General features: G+C 47.4%; 1 protein-coding gene across 1 annotated transcript in view; it reads right to left on the bottom strand.

The window, feature by feature from the left end:
* The window catches only part of trps1 (trichorhinophalangeal syndrome I), a 106,138-nt gene extending 95,526 nt beyond the window's left edge, over window positions 1–10,612 (bottom strand). The window contains exon 1 of the mRNA XM_086178411.1: window positions 9,995–10,612. The gene's annotated coding sequence lies outside the window, so the exon portion shown is untranslated. The remainder of the gene's footprint in view (window positions 1–9,994) is intronic.
* Between the last annotated feature and the right edge of the window lie 1,496 nt (window positions 10,613–12,108).

Here is a 12,108-nt window from a genome sequence, read left to right as displayed (position 1 = left end):
CGGCGAGATTTGCAGGATCACAGCTCGAGAGGCTTTAAGTCTTTTTCTGAGAGGCCCCAGGACCTACGAGTCGCAGTGCCAAGCACAAGTATCGCTAGCAGTAAACCCGTCCTTGAACGTTCACATGGAAGAAGTATCCCACCGACGACACACAACCTCATCATCGTCGTCATCCAAATAGCGCCGATCTGTTAAGGTTGTGTTTCAAGATGCCGTTTCTGTTAAGCTTCCTCCGGTTGGCGGGGTTAATCCGGGTCTGGGACAGCTTGGAGAATTAAGCGTCATTAAGAGGTAAAAGAATTGTCTCCGCAACGTCAAACATCATTCTTCCCTCGTCAGCCCACGGACGGCTCACGATACCCACCACCTTCTTCGTGGTCCCTGTGGTCCTGAGAAGCGAGGGAGCAGGTGTCTGAACGCATCGGGAGATGGGCGACGGCGGGACGTGATGGGGCGAGCGCCACCGAGGCGCCTAAGATCGCTAATTAAGTGCTCGGTTACAAAAAGGGAGAGGGGGGGGGGGTTGTTTGTTTTCCTTCGCGCTCAGGAGGCCGATCCATCTTGGTTTACTTAAAACGCACGTTGCTCAGTTTGAGTGACTCAAAGATTTGCATCATGATCTCCAGAGGGCTGAAACATAATGTTGATCCACTTCTCTGACAGCGATTCCTCTCCCCTTTGACTCATCGGCGAATATCACATTTTCCGTCCCGCCTGCTTTCCCTTCGCTCGTTTCTCCGACTCCCTCGTCTCGACGCGTCCTTTCATTTTTGAAATGTCGAACTGTCAAAGCTCCCTCCCCGTCTTTGGTAGAAACCTGAGGGGGTTTGGTTTTTCTACTAACTGTTGCTCGTATGTGATCGAGTGTTTGCGAAAAAAAAACGCCTTGCGGGCCAAAGCTCCTCCCGCGGAAGCCAATTCCACTTCGACAAATGAGGATGCAGCAAAGAGGATGCTTCAACGTAAATATTGCAAGTCTTTCTCTTTTGTTAATCGCACAAAAATAAATCCATTGAAACTTCTTGTATTTCCCTTAGAATGATCTGGATTTGTTTCCAAACAGTTACTTGAATCAATAAAGTGAACTGAATCGAGTATTTTAGGAGTTTTGGTAAAGAACCGCTACATTTCTGCCGACGTGATGTCCCCCCTCCACTGCTTATTATGGTCTTTTAAACCCTCGCTATTTAAAAAAAAAACACAGAGCGGCGAGAAAACTGCGATAGATGTTTATGCCCAGAGAGAAAATGTATTTAACTGACTCAATGACTCCTTGAGCGAGAGTGTGGAAAAAAAAAAAAAAAAAGGACAAAATAGGAGCTGGAGTTGAAAAAAAAAAAAAAAAAAAAAACAGGAAAAAAAAAGTGAGATTCTCACAGCTAGGTGAAATCAGCCTCCGAAGAAAGGGGAGAGCACAAGCAGTGTGTGAAGCACTAAAAAGCCCAAAAGCCATGTTGCAGAACAAACGCCATGACCCCCCGCTGGGCTATTCCACCCACCCATGGCACACACACACACACACACACACACACAAGCTGAAGTAAATTTAACTGTCAGCCGTAAAGTGTTGAACTATAGCGAGTGATCTTTTGGCCCCTTTTTTTTCTCTCCCCCCAATTTTCCTCATCCTCCCACTCCTGTCAATGCAAATGAGTTCCTTCTTTCTTTCCTTCCTTCCTTCCTTCCTTCCTTAATGCTTCTTTCCGCTGCATCCTTCCCTTCTTCCTCGCTCCCGTGTTCGCCGTCTTTCACCGCGCCCCCCGCACCTTTTCACGCCACCGTTTCCTCGTCTCCTGCCACCGAAGCACAGCGAGCTGCTTCTTCCTCTTCCCTTTCTTATTTGTCCGCTCCTCCCGTACTCCACCCCCACCTCACACACACACACACACACACACACACACGGGACGGCACACATACCCTCTGACTGTGGGCCTCTGACACCCACCTTCTTGTCTTCCCCCTACAAAAGTCTGAAAGACCCCCAGATGTGTGCCCCCGTAATTTCCATTTCAAAAAAAAAAAAAAAAAGGAACCTCCTCACCCCCTCTCCCTCTCTCCCGTCCATCTATCCCTGCATCCACTCCTTTTGCACATACGCGGTACACAATCAAACACACCGCCGTACACGCCAACACGCACAAACGTACAGGGAACTAACTTTTAGGAGTCAAGTAGATCGTGAAAAAAAAAACCACAGCTTCGATCCTCCGCTGCTACAAGGGCCTTTTTAAAAGGCCACTTTGAGTCGGCGTCCGCCATCGGTACACAGGTTTTTACTGACGTGCTCCAACGCAGCACTGCATCACAATAGTGTCGTCTCCGATCTGCGTGGACGAACCCATTCATGAACGACGGCGTGCCTTAATTTCCCCCTAGTGTGATTTTTGTTTCCTTCATGATGTCATTTAATATTTATGAAGCATCGGTGTTACTTTGCATTTCACGTGCGATGAATCAATGACCGACTGAACCCGACTGTAAATATTGTATGATCTCGTGAAGTCCTACGAGACCATTCACTTGGGAATTTAGTAGAAAACATTTAAAATCACCCTGATTCAAATTGTAAATAATAACAGCAGCTGATTAAGTCGGACGCATCAGTAGTTAAAATAGACCTTTTTTGGTTTTTTACTTTAAAACCCTTACAAGCACACGATCTGATCACCGTTCACAAGCTTAGGGGACTTTTTGGGTTTTGTTTTTTTTTCTCTCTATCTGGCGAAGCGGTGCAGCCACAGAGGAATCCCTGTCGTCGGTGTTACATTGCAAATGGAGTGTAGCTGAAATTCATATGGGAAAAATTCAAACGTCTGAGTCGGCCAACAGGTTGTGGCTCACGGCCCGAAGTCGAGCGTTTCGCTTCAGTTGGACAAATTTCCAGCACTGTATATTACATATAGTTTCAAAGGAGGGGAAAAAAAAAAAAAGTCCCGGGACAACAGGCGGTTCCACACCTTCGAATACACCGAAGAAGCACTTCAAGCTGCTGCTGCTGCAAAAAAAAAAAAAAAAGCAAGCCTCCCTAACTCTGTCATTTTATGTAGTCTGAAGAAAAGCCCTGAGGACCCGGTGTTCAAACTATCTGCAGGGCTGCACCTCCTGAAGCCCACGGCTGCGGCATTTAACAGCATTAGGAGACAAAGCTCGGGACCTTGCGGGTGAGCCCTTCGGGCCCCGTCCTCCTTTCGGCGCTTCTCTCGGGTTCGGGGCCAAAACGTCGACCCGGGCTGGACCCTGATATGTATTTTTTAAAGAAAGTATGAAAACAAACTGATTCCCTCACGTGTCCAATGCCTGGAAACAACCTCATTGTTTCTTCTGGTCCCGTAAACTAAATTCCGCAAGTATTTTCGCTCGTCCCTGCAATGCAGGCGACTAAATTAACCCGAGATTGCAACAGGTTTTCCCTTTTTTATCTCCTTTTGTTTTCATGATGCAACAACGCCCTGATGTATTGTTTCACCCGGATTCGGAAAACAACAAAGTTACGGAAACTGCGTGGGCTTGCGTTGTTGTTTTTTTGTTGTTTTTTTTTTTTTTTTTACCCGCTACAAAAATAACTAACAATAGTTTGTTTTGTTGAAAGCTCATGAGACGCGACCTTGCGGCTGCGTTGCCTGATTGGATCTGCGCCGCCCATTTTAGAAAAACCACCGCGGCGGCTTCGAGTCGAAACTTTAACAATTTCAGAATGACGCCAGTGTCGTCACTGTTCTTTTTTTTTTTCTTTTTGGAGGAGGGGGGTTGGGGTGGTCAGTGGTGTGGCCATCTGCAAAAAAACATCACCCCATCACTTGGGCAACCAACAGATGAGGACATCGCTTGACCGTAGCTTGGCATAGCTACGTGTTTGTCAGTCACTGTACAGCAGTGATGTCACAGATGGAACACACACACATGCATAGACAGACTCACATGCATGCATGCATGGTCTTCTTCAATATGAAGTTAGCATCAGTTTATCAAGATCAAAAGTACAGGTTCATGTCCGACGGGGTGAACAGCTGTAGAGCCTGCCCTGCCGCCTCGGTCGGGCTGTTCCGGGCAGCAGAGCTGAGTTCTCCTCAGTGTAGAACGTGCAGTTTCGTGCTCTTCTGTTCTGCACATGAGTCAAAACACAATCTGCGCGTGACAGTCGGAATCCCAGCTGCCTCACCTGAAAACACCAGAGGTGGTATCACAACACCCACCTCCTATCGCACACAAAGTCTTTGTCTGCACTGTAAAATCAAACGATTCGAGTTTTGAGACTCGTCACGGCTCTGTCCAAATTTGTGGTCGAACTTTACATCGCTGTTCTTCAGATGATGGCGGCATGTCAATCACCTGCTTGCCCACATAAACCGACCGCTGGAGGAGTTGGCCGCGCACACGACGCCTGATCTCACGGTTCTCCACAACCAAGCGGCAGGCGGCTCCGCGCCGCTCAACCTGCAGAGCGGACCGAAGATGTCCCTGCATCCCAGACGGCGAAACTTACACACAACTTGTTTCCGGTGCACTAACGGATACATCTCGCCATTTTCATTTTGCACAGAATACCAGGCCTCGTCGCGAAATGCAAATTGCCTGCAATATCAGTACTCTGTCACATTTTCCGCAGCCAATTTCACTTTCATATCAGACAATGAGTCAGAGAAAAAAAAACACGACTACAGTCAACAACTTTACTCACAGGTACTCACGATACCAGGGGTTGGACTGCTAGAGCTGTAAATACAGCCCACAGGTTCAAGCTACTCTTGTTTTCTGAAAGAAGAACTAAAGCGCCGCTTGAGACACCGCCACCCTTCTACTGGAAAGTGTAGCTTTTTTTTCCAGGGGATAAAAAAAAAAAAAAAAAAACGTCAACAGAAATGTGTGCAAAGGCACAAATGTGACAGTGACAGTGTCTGTGTGTGTGTGTGTGTGTGTGTGTGTGTGTGTGTGAGCCACGGTCCTGCTAGATTTGTGTCTCTTTCTGAAAATGTCTGTGACCCCCACCCCATTCGACTCAGCCAACAAATAAATAAAAATTACGCAGAACTGATTTAAGAGCCAAAACCAAACTACAAATGGCAGCTATTTATTAAAATAAGCAAAAAACACTGAGATTGACAAAAACAAGGCGGCACGGCGTTGGACAAGTCACATGACATCCAGGACAACGCAAACGCACCGCCGTTATTCAAATGTAACTCAACATGGCGAGTGCACGGCTTTTGGATGCTAATTGATTCGCTCACAATTGTAATTGGATTTATTTGGAAGTTAATTGAACGCAGTCCCGGAGCAAATCCGCGGCCTTGTTTTACACTAGGTACAAAAAGAAAAAAAAAAAAAGAAAGAAAAAGCACTCACATGCGCGTTGATTGATAGCTGAACATCTGGGCGCACAGGAAGTGCAATGCGGTAAGCGCGCCGCTGAGTCAAAGCAGTCGACTCATACTTCAGATTACTCACACAAGTGACTTTTACAAACTAGCTCGGGCGGCGAGGGAGAACTCTTTATAACCACTGAGCTATACGGTTGCCTGTGTCATCACCTTCCATTGGTAAATTCCTAAATCCGCTCAACCGCCGCTTTATCAGTCTTGACTGTATCGTGACAGAGGGGATTATTTGCTCTCCGGGATCAAAGGAAGGAAAAAGAAGAAGAAGAAGAAAAAAAAAAAGAACTGTCCCATATTCAGAATTTGAATGCGGCAAAAAAAGTTTTAAAAAAAGCAAGTGTGGAGGAAGAAGCGGGGGAGTGGGTGGGGAGGGTGGGGGGGGTCATTTCACCATAAACCAAGAACATGTGCTCGTTATCTGAAGCAGGCCGTTTAAGAGGCAGACATAAAAAAGTCTAAAATAAACCCAGGACATCGGAGACAAACGCGAGCCTAAACAAGGCTTTACAAACCACAGACGCAGAGTGGGGATGACATTTCGGGGGCGCTCGGCGGGAACCCCGTCCCGGGGAGTTCCGGTAACTGCGACGCGAGCGCCGATGTGAGCGTCGCCTATACGGGGCTAATAACGGCGGCGGGGGGCGGGGGTGGCGGCCAAGGAGTCGAGAGGCGAAGCGAGCGGAGAAACAATTGTGTCCTTGGGACGTGCGTTCCAGAAACACCGGCTGCAGAAGCCACGAGCCGAGAGAGCCAGAAGCTTTTCTAAAATGTTTTTCTTTAAATAAACTACCCATGACAAATGGCTGTTTTCCCTTATCTGAACTTCAGGCAGGGTCGGGACCAATACGCTGATTGCTCTAATAGATATTCTCTTTTCTGGCTCATTGTAAACAGCGAGCCCTGGCCGTTTACATCTATAAATAAATGGGATTAAAAGTGACAAATAAATAGGGGCCGCGAGTCCACGCGCAGAAAGGGTCCTTTTGAAACTTTCAAACCGGGGAGAAAAGGAAAACATGGCCTTTCTTCCTGGTTGCTAGGTTTAAAACAACGTGCCGCTTTACTAGCCAGCCTGCCCGGATGCATGCGTGAGGGTTGGATAATAATGGCGGGGTATGGAGAAGTTAAGTGAGGGAGGATCACTTCTGCTAAAAAGAATTGAGCAAGTCTATGTGACACATCAGCGGCTCCGCTTACGCCGTTTGAGCCGTTTGCTCGCCATCCAGGGGCGTTTTTGGCGGCGCCGGACGAACCGTCTCGGCCGGTTTCGGGGCCCCGAGCGCGCCTCGTTACTGTAACGAGCGGCGCCCGCTTTTGAACGGGGATCGCCGGATGCGCGAGCGGGTCCACGTGCACTCCGTCGGCACGGTAATGAGCTACGCCGCATTGACAGTCCAGAAGACGAGGCGGGCCGGGGGCCGGGAGCCGAGCAGCGGCAGCAGCAACAGCAGCAGCAGAAACAGCAAATCAAGAGGTTGTGAGCTACAAGCAATTATTTTAACACGGACGGTATTCAAAATAAAAAAATAAAAATAAAAAAAAATAAAAAAAAATCCCACATTTTCTTCTCATAATGCAGAAAAACATCACGAGCATTTCAACCGGCCTTTTATAAAAAAGTGAATTTCTTACTTTTCGGTGTGTGTGAAATTATCAATTTTACGCCGCGGTTGTTTCCACAACTTTTCGTCCTGATCCACGTTCATTTACTTCACCGAGGAACCTTTTATTTTCTTCATCGCATTTAAACTGCAAGATAACCAGGTCTCGTTCTTAGCGAAAAAAAAAAAAAAAAAAAAAAAAGTTGATTTCTTTTTTCTTCTGTGTTTTTTAAAAGAAGTAAGAGTGTACGATAAATAAAATCACTGAACGCCAGCCGGCTCTCGACCAACCAAGTCCCTACAGTTCCCAGTAAAGTGACCTGGGAAGAGCCAAGACCTCCTTCCACGCCGGCCCTTCTGCCGAGCAACACGGCCCCTACCGCTCTGAGAAGCGCACGTCTAGCCGCGGGGCAACTCCGGTGGTTCCTGGTGTCGCGTAAAAACATCTAACCGTCAATAAAACGCCGGAGATCCATCCCGGCCTGTCCGTCTAAACGCGTCTTGACTTCCTTTGCTCCCAGTCTTCTCTTTCCCTCTCTCTCTTCCGCCAAAACTTTCTCTCTTCCACAGTTCCACCACAGAGACTTCACATCTTGCAGCCATATGAGTAAGCCACGGCTATCTCCACAGCACCGACACACACACACATTCGCACACACAATCAGAGGGAAAGAGAGAGAGGGGAAAAAGTGCTGTTCTCTGTCCTGCTCTGTCTCGCACACACACACACACACACACACACGCAGACATACGGGAAAGAGTTTTATAAGCAGAAGTTCTATTTAAGAAGTCGTCAAATGTTTTGACGTTTAATAGCAGCTTCGAACAAGGCGGCGAGATACAATAATATCCAGTGTCCGGAAAGGGGGGAGATTTAAGGCACGGCCGAGCGAGGCCGACCCCTCGCAGGAGGGCGACGCTCTCACTTAGTTTTAAGGGCATTATTTAAGAAAAAAAAACAAGCTTGATGGAAGCTCGGCGAGCGGGCGCTTCACGCTGTCCTCCAGACAAGACGCGGAGAAATAAGTGAAGAAAAACTTACCCCACGTTCTCTCAAGCGCGTCCGTGGAGTCAGACAGACGTGCAGAGACGGGGGAAACCCCGGTTGTCCAACATTTCAAATAAGACGGAGGCCTATTAAACGTCATCCGATGCCGTTTTGACTCTCCAAAGTGTGGCGGCGGCGGCGGCGGAGGCTGGACGGCGATCACGACCAAACCATCGGTGCCAACGCACCCTCCAGAAATGAGGCTCAGAGACAAACACGGGTAGAGGGACACACACACACACACACACACACACACACACACCGTCCAGGGGAGTGATCTGGAAACGTCACACACCTTTGCCTTGGGGGAAAAAAAAAAAAAAAAAAAGTTTGCCACTGATCAACAAAGACGTGATGTGAACACCGACACACTTCCTGTCAGGTTTTCCTCCAATAAATAAAGCGAGGGAGGGGGATGGAAGGGGGGAGGTCAGAAGGAAACTCGCTCGCCGCGGCCCGAGAGAGGCATTTCACGGCGTCGGATGTGAGATCAGCAGCATGAGAAGTTAAAAAAATACAAAAAGACGGTTTTATAAAGAGTTTCTGAGAGTTTGTGAAAGTCCTGGAACAACAATAATAATAATAATCCCAGAGGTGAGACGCCGTGAGCGTCCTCCATGCCGACCGGGGGATCAAACTTCCTCGCGACGGGATTTTTCTTTTTTTCCCCCTCGCAGGAAATGTGTGCAGGAGGGAGAGGAGAGGGGGATTCAAGTCAAATATGTGAATTTTAAAAATACAACACACGCATTTATTTACTCATCTCACTAGAGTCGCTTTCCAGAATCCGAGCTTATACTTTTGAAAGCGCGGCGAAGACGTAAACAGACCTGCTTTAAATCTTCACCACGTTGACTTTCTCTTTTGGCCTCACACAGTCGCAGGGATGAAAAACTTTGCCGGGTGCTGAGTGTCAACTTTGCAAACCCGCCGAGGGTTCCCGGGCTTATTTTCTTTTTTAGCACATATTTTTTTTTTCCGATAAGTAATTTAGGGTTATTTGTAGGTATTCGAATAAAATGGTCCGTAAGACGGCAGTCTTTTCGGGGAGCAGAGTTGCAGAGCTGTGGAGGAACTGTGTTATAAAAAAAAAAAAAAAGAGAGGCTTCCTTGCAGTGTGTGTGTGCCTCATTGTACTGGCCTCACATACTCTGCTCTCCCCACAGAGTTGTCATGCCTACCCAGCTCCCTTATCTCAAAGGAACATCACAGTTTCTTACAACAGAGGAGGAGGAGGAGGAGGAGGAGGAGGCGAAAAGGGGGGGCCTTTTGAAAAAGTTGATTGGAAATGCAACTCGGGGCTTCCTGATAGCGCTCATGCAAGAGCTCAACGACAACTAAATAAATAGTTTGGGTTTTAAAGCAGCCAGCTAATATTTGAGTCCCCCCCCCCACCGCACATACAACACTTCGAGTTGATAAGATGTTTTGGGGGTTGCGGGAGGAGGAGGAGGGGGGTCACATCCACCATGCGCTCCCCTAACAATGAAAGAGGTGCAACATATCAACTGACGGCTTGATAAACACTTTGATCAGGGACGATGCTACTTATCCCCCCACCCCCCTTGAATGGGGAGAAACATAATTAAAAAAATAAAATAAACTAAAGCATCTTAGCTGTGCTCATCTTTCTGCATAAAGCACCTTATCTGCAACGAAAGTCATCGGGAGAGAGCAGGAATTCTAAACTTGAGTACAAGTTGAGATGAGCGTGTGTGTGTGTGTGTGTGTGTGTGTGTGTGTGTGTGTGTGTGTGTGTGTGTGTGTGTAAGAAAGTTATCAATGAAAGAGGCAAAAAGATGATGCTATGTAATAACTTGTTAGTAACGATGTATTAACAAAATCGCTGCAAAACACCGGCTTTTAGCGACTTGCAACCCAGTCGGCTTTCGCATAAAAAAAGGATGTCAGAAAAGCAAGACGTAAAACTTGTAGAAAGCATACACACACACACGCACACACACACGGACCTACTTGAGGCGACTTAAATCACTCCGCGTCCCCCCTCTCGCTGCCGGCGTCACTTTGTTTTGTTTTGGGTTTTTTTTTTTTGTTTCTGTTTTTTTTTTTTTTTTTTGTTATTTTTTTTGTTGTTTTTTTTTAAGAGCGGAGACACGGACGTCCCCGATCGCCCCCAGAAATTTGTATTTGTGCAGCGTTCGGGTGTCCTGACCAAAAACTGCAAGCTGCCATGTGAATGCAAAGCCTCGCTGCTCTTTTTCCTCCCTCCCTCCCTCTCTCTCTCTCTCCCTCTCTCTCTCCCTCTCTCATTCAGCGGAGATCTCTCTCTTCCTTGCCGACGCCGCTCAGGCCGTTAGTTACATAAGACGCAAACCGACTGCTGACCGTCGTAAAAACTAGCAACGGGCGAGCGGAGCGCCGTCCTGCGTCCCGGCCGCCCGCCCGCCTCCCTCCACGGACGAGCACATTCTCGACCCCCACCTCCCCACTCGTCTCCGCAACAACATGCATTTTCCCTCCAACCGTGCATCGCCAAACAAAAAAAAAAAAACCTCCGTGTGTGTATTCGTGCGTGTGTGTGTGTATGTGTTCTCCCTCCACCGCGCCGGTCGTAAAGTGTGTGTTCGTGTTGTTTCTCCTGGTGCCGCTTACCTGTTGATCACAACAAACACGGGGGCAACTCGCTTCACTTCTCAGTATGTGTGTCTGTCAGGCAGCCTGCTAAGATGGTGGCTGGACGGCTGGCTGCTCCGTCTCTTTGTGGGCTTTTTCTTTTTTTTTCTTTTTTTTTTTGTTTGTTGATGATGTCGGACGGGGTGACTGTGTCTTGGCTCTCTCTCTCTCTCTCTCTCTCTCTCTCCCTCCCTCTCTTTTCTTTGGCCTGAGAGAGCTGGTTAAGCTAACCAAGCTAGCACAACACGGCTGTTGGGTCAATGACTTTGTCTCCGCCGGCGCGGTATTCCGGTTTGTAACGTGTCGCTCAGCCGCCCCGGTGCCGCGTTCGCCGTCGGCGGCCGCTTATCTGTGATTGAGCCGCGGAGACCGCTGTTCCCGCGGCGGTGTGACAGCAGCCGAGCCTTCCCCCTTCCCTTCCCCTTCCCCTTCCCCTCCCCTCGGCTCGGCTCGGCTCCCCCCGCCGTTCCGCTCCGCTCCGCCGGGCCGGCTGTGAAGGCTGGGGCCGTGACGTCACGGGAGGAAGACACAGCCGCTCTATTAATATCAAGGAGCCACCAGAACGCCGCGCGCGCGCCAAGCCGCTCTTAAAGGGGCACGCACGAGAGGGGGGGGGGGGGGGGGGGGGGGGGGCGTGCTCGTGCACGCGTACCCTAAAACGTGCACGTCTGAAAGCTGTGGCTACATACACATACATGTATACATACATACATACATACATACATACATACATGCATACGTACATACATATTTGCATACACACGTGTGTACACACATGCATACATGCATACATACATACATACATGCATAAATACATACATACATACATGCATACAAACGTACGTACATATGTACATATATGCATACATATTTGCATACACACGTGTACACACATGCATACATACATACATACATATGTACATACATATGTACATACATGCATACATATTTGCATACATACGTGTGTACATACATACATATATGCATGCACACATACGTACGTACATACATGCATACGTACATTGATGCATACATATTTGCATACATACATGCATATATACATAGACAGAAGTGTGGGTGTGTGGATAGATGGATAGATAGATAGATAGATAGATAGATAGATAGATAGATAGATAGATAGATAGATAGATAGATAGACTGTCTCAGAAAATTAGAATATTGTGATCAAGTTCTTTCTCTTCTGTAATGCAATTAAAAAAACAAGAATTACATTTTCATGATATTCTAATATTTTGAGATGGGATTTTTGAGTTTTCTTAAGATGTAAGCCATAATCAGCGATATTAAAATGGTAAAAGGCTTGCGATATTTCAGTTGATTTGTAACGAATCCAGACTGTATGACATTTTTGTTTTTGTAATTACAATATAGAAGAAAAAGGACTTTATTATAATTTTCTAATTTTGTGAGACAGTCCTGTAGATAGATA

Source organism: Fistularia commersonii, chromosome 30 (assembly GCF_037954325.1).
Source record: "Fistularia commersonii isolate RoL2024-O1a breed Wild chromosome 30, RoL_Fcom_v1.0, whole genome shotgun sequence".
NCBI lineage: Eukaryota > Metazoa > Chordata > Actinopteri > Syngnathiformes > Fistulariidae > Fistularia > Fistularia commersonii.
The sequence above is the reverse complement of the archived record's forward strand: the minus strand, read 5'-3'. Positions and strand labels throughout refer to the sequence as shown.